The 5000-nt window shown below is 51.1% G+C and overlaps 1 non-coding gene across 1 annotated transcript in view; it reads left to right on the top strand.

The window, feature by feature from the left end:
- The first annotated feature begins 4371 nt into the window (after positions 1-4371).
- Positions 4372-5000, top strand: part of LOC126435555 (small subunit ribosomal RNA) — a 1909-nt gene continuing 1280 nt past the window's right edge. Inside the window, exon 1 of the ribosomal RNA XR_007580029.1 lies at positions 4372-5000. This exon is cut by the window's right edge and continues 1280 nt beyond it. This is a non-coding gene — a ribosomal RNA (small subunit ribosomal RNA).

Here is a 5000-nt window from a genome sequence, read left to right as displayed (position 1 = left end):
CTGGAACCAGAGTAACCGTATACACGGCACTGATTAGTAATAGATGCAGAGCCATCAGAATACAGATAATATATACAACCGTCCCTATACATGCTGAAAGACTCTGCACACAATGAGAACCACACGTCAGCCAGACACTATCACACACTACTCTCTGCCTCTAACAGGCACACACACAATATCTAACCACCAGCATGGAAGAACATCCGGTGCATCCTCTCCGCCACATTACACAATCCACACTATCATAACCAGACCGGGAGGTCCACCCACAAAACAGAATATCCCACCCTTCCGACATCCGCCATTGCTCAGTTAAGCCACGAACACCCACACATGTCCTACACAGGGGTGCACCCAACATCACAATACTGCCTCCTGTCACAGTACACAAACAATGGCAGGAATGAAAGACACACATCTGCCATAACCTTGGAATCGGAGCGCCGCCTGTCATGAGCCACAAGTGCATCCTGACGTGACAAATCGGATGATCCCGCAGGCATGCACTTACGATAATCACTATCAACGAACCTGCCGCCCCCCCCCCCCCAAATACACCTTTCCCTACAACAATGTGTACCTTAACCTAAGCGATATTGTACCTTAACCTCAGCTATATCGTACCTTAACCTAACCTACATTGCGCCTTAACCTAACCTACGTTGTACCTTAACCTACGTTGTACCTTAACCTAACCTACGTTGTACCTTAACCTAACCTACGTTGTACCTTAACCTAACCTACGTTGTGCCTTAACCTAACCTATGTTGTGCCTTAACCTAACCTATGTTGTGCCTTAACCTAACCTATGTTGTGCCTTAACCTAACCTATGTTGTGCCTTAACCTAACCTATGTTGTGCCTTAACCTAACCTATGTTGTGCCTTAACCTAACCTATGTTGTGCCTTAACCTAACCTATGTTGTGCCTTAACCTAACATATGTTGTGCCTTAACCTAACCTATGTTGTGCCTTAACCTAACCTACGTTGTGCCTTAACCTAACCTATGTTGTGCCTTAACCTAACCTATGTTGTGCCCTAACCTAACCTATGTTGTGCCTTAACCTAACCTATGTTGTGCCTTAACCTAACCTATGTTGTGCCTTAACCTAACCTATGTTGTGCCTTAACCTAACCTATGTTGTGCCTTAACCTAACCTATGTTGTGCCTTAACCTAACCCATGTTGTGCCTTAACCTAACCCATGTTGTGCCTTAACCTAACCCATGTTGTGCCTTAACCTAACCCATGTTGTGCCTTAACCTAACCCATGTTGTGCCTTAACCTAACCCATGTTGTGCCTTAACCTAACCCATGTTGTGCCTTAACCTAACCCATGTTGTGCCTTAACCTAACCCATATTGTACCTTAACCTAACCCATATTGTACCTTAACCTAACCCATATTGTACCTTAACCTAACCCATATTGTACCTTAACCTAACCCATATTGTACCTTAACCTAACCTAATTTGTGCCTCAACGTAACCTAATTTGTGCCTCAACGTAACCTAATTTGTGCCTCAACGTAACCTAATTTGTGCCTCAACGTAACCCATGTTGTGCCTCAACGTAACCCATGTTGTGCCTCAACGTAACCCATGTTGTGCCTCAACGTAACCCATGTTGTGCCTCAACGTAACCCATGTTGTGCCTCAACGTAACCCATGTTGTGCCTCAACGTAACCCATGTTGTGCCTCAACGTAACCCATGTTGTGCCTCAACGTAACCCATGTTGTGCCTCAACGTAACCCATGTTGTGCCTCAACGTAACCCATGTTGTGCCTCAACGTAACCCATGTTGTGCCTCAACGTAACCCATGTTGTGCCTCAACGTAACCCATGTTGTGCCTCAACGTAACCCATGTTGTGCCTCAACGTAACCCATGTTGTGCCTCAACGTAACCCATGTTGTGCCTTAACGTAACCCATGTTGTGCCTCAACGTAACCCATGTTGTGCCTCAACGTAACCCATGTTGTGCCTCAACGTAACCCATGTTGTGCCTCAACGTAACCCATGTTGTGCCTTAACGTAACCCATGTTGTGCCTTAACGTAACCCATGTTGTGCCTTAACGTAACCCATATTGTGCCTTAACGTAACCCATGTTGTGCCTTAACGTAACCCATGTTGTGCCTTAACGTAACCCATGTTGTGCCTTAACGTAACCCATGTTGTGCCTTAACGTAACCCATGTTGTGCCTTAACGTAACCCAATTTGTGCTTTAACGTAACCTAATTTGTGCTTTAACGTAACCTAATTTGTGCTTTAACGTAACCTAATTTGTGCTTTAACGTAACCTAATTTGTGCTTTAACGTAACCTAATTTGTGCTTTAACGTAACCTAATTTGTGCTTTAACGTAACCTAATTTGTGCTTTAACGTAACCTAATTTGTGCTTTAACGTAACCTAATTTGTGCTTTAACGTAACCTAATTTGTGCTTTAACGTAACCTAATTTGTGCTTTAACGTAACCTAATTTGTGCTTTAACGTAACCCATGTTGTGCCTTAACCTAACCTATATTGCGCCTTAACCTGACGCACGTTGTCGCTGAACCTGCTCTGTAATTGTTATGCAACTCGTTAAATTAGTGTAGTGTTGCCTAACCGCAACCCTCGCAATATAGTTCGCTATTCGCACTGCCCGGTCCCCTGTGTATCGCGTCATGTTAAACACCTTGCAGGTGTTGCTGACTTTCCACATGCTCCTGCTATACACTGTAATGTGGATAGCAGCAGGACGTACATGCCCCCCCCCCCCCTTCCCCCCTGCCTTCGCAAGCTGGTCGTTGAGAAGTTTGCATGTTCAATGCCCTTCGCATGCCGACGTACTCAGCCTACGTTGTGGTACGGCCTGTCACCTGTCCGCCGATGTACGCAAAACCCACAAACTGTACTGCACATTGGTCCGTATGTACTGAATGATACATCGTGGCACATGTGTGACCGTACGACGACTGCGCCTAGCAACGGCAGACCATACAGTCCAAATATTGTGCACGCAGCTACGTGTCGTCTCCCTATAAGAGCTGGATTGCAGTGTGGTACGCCATTCAGACGTGTGGGAGGAACGGACGCCCTGGATGGCGATCAGCATGAGCAGTCTGTTGATGTAGTGGAGCGTGTATTCGGACGTAGTCGTCTCTTCTCACACACCGTGATAGCATGTTGCACCGCGTTCCACATCTGCGACATCCTGCAGAGGCCGGCTGACAGTCGTTCGCGCAATGGACACCGCATACGTACGGGGGCTACCTTCCACGTGTTCTCGAGGCGTGCACATGTTGTTGCGTCTATGTGGGCAGACGTAGTGTGTTGTGACACCTGACACAGGCATGCAATACTCGTTGCAAATGGCGATGGACGTCTACGTTTGCTGGTGACGTTACGCAAATGAACAACAGGTAACCCGTTGTGGTGCGGTTGTTCTCGCTAGAGGTGAATCAGTGTTGGCGACGATCGGTCGAGCTATTAACCGGTTGTTTCAGGGATACCCACCATGCCCACGAACGTGAAAGGGGACCCACCATGCCCACGAACGTGAAAGGGGATCTGGGTGTGAGGCGATACGCGGCGGTGGCTGGGTGGGACCGTCCCCGGCCGGTGAGGGGGGGCCGCCCGGCGTGCTGGCAGCGCGGTGCGTGGGCGCACGCGCTACAGCCGGCTGGTGGGGGCGGCCAGTGGCAGGCGCGCCGGCCGACGGACGCGGCAGGCGGCGCAGCTGCGCGCCGGCGCCCCCTGCTCGCGGCGCCTTGCGGCCAAAGCAGGTCCTCGCGGGCCCGGTGCGAAGCGCGGTGGCCATCTGCAGTGTGCTGGTCCGATTGAGGACTGTGTGCGCTGAGGATGCGCCGCCGCCCGGCGCTCGGCGCCGCGACGCCGTCTGCTGCTCGGTCGCCCCAGCGGTTCTCGCAGGTGGTTTGTATCGCAGCTGTGCGGACGTGTTGGCGCGTGCGCTGTGCTGGGAGAGTTCGCTTCGGCACCCAAGTGGGGCTTTTGTCCTTCTGTGGCGCTGGCGTTGGAGCTGCCGGTCACCGTAGGTGGCGCGTGTTGTCTCCCGCCGGCAATGCCACGACAGCACGCTCCCGGGCCTCTGTCGGCAGCGGCAAGCTCAGTTGGGAGCACGGGTGGTCGCACCTAAAGCGTCTACTCGCCTAACTCCGGGCGATTGCGCCTCTCTCGAACCCGACCAAGTACTTAGGACGGCGCTGCGCGCCGCCGGGACCTGAGAGGGTTTCGAGGTGTGTTGTGCAGGGGAGCTCAGCCTCCTCCTGTTTGCAGAATAATTGAGCGGACGCTTGCGTGTTTGCGCGGGCCCCCGGGACACACTCCCGGGCGGCCGGCTGCTCAGCTCTAGTTGACGCAGCTCCCTGGTTGATCCTGCCAGTAGTCATATGCTTGTCTCAAAGATTAAGCCATGCATGTCTCAGTACAAGCCGCATTAAGGTGAAACCGCGAATGGCTCATTAAATCAGTTATGGTTCCTTAGATCGTACCCACGTTACTTGGATAACTGTGGTAATTCTAGAGCTAATACATGCAAACAGAGTCCCGACCAGAGATGGAAGGGACGCTTTTATTAGATCAAAACCAATCGGTCGGCTCGTCCGGTCCGTTTGCCTTGGTGACTCTGAATAACTTTGGGCTGATCGCACGGTCCTCGTACCGGCGACGCATCTTTCAAATGTCTGCCTTATCAACTGTCGATGGTAGGTTCTGCGCCTACCATGGTTGTAACGGGTAACGGGGAATCAGGGTTCGATTCCGGAGAGGGAGCCTGAGAAACGGCTACCACATCCAAGGAAGGCAGCAGGCGCGCAAATTACCCACTCCCGGCACGGGGAGGTAGTGACGAAAAATAACGATACGGGACTCATCCGAGGCCCCGTAATCGGAATGAGTACACTTTAAATCCTTTAACGAGTATCTATTGGAGGGCAAGTCTGGTGCCAGCAGCCGCGGTAATTCCAGCTCCAATAGCGTATATTAAAGTTGT

This window comes from Schistocerca serialis, unplaced genomic scaffold (genome assembly GCF_023864345.2).
Source record: "Schistocerca serialis cubense isolate TAMUIC-IGC-003099 unplaced genomic scaffold, iqSchSeri2.2 HiC_scaffold_1211, whole genome shotgun sequence".
Taxonomy (NCBI): domain Eukaryota; kingdom Metazoa; phylum Arthropoda; class Insecta; order Orthoptera; family Acrididae; genus Schistocerca; species Schistocerca serialis.
The sequence above is the reverse complement of the archived record's forward strand: the minus strand, read 5'-3'. Positions and strand labels throughout refer to the sequence as shown.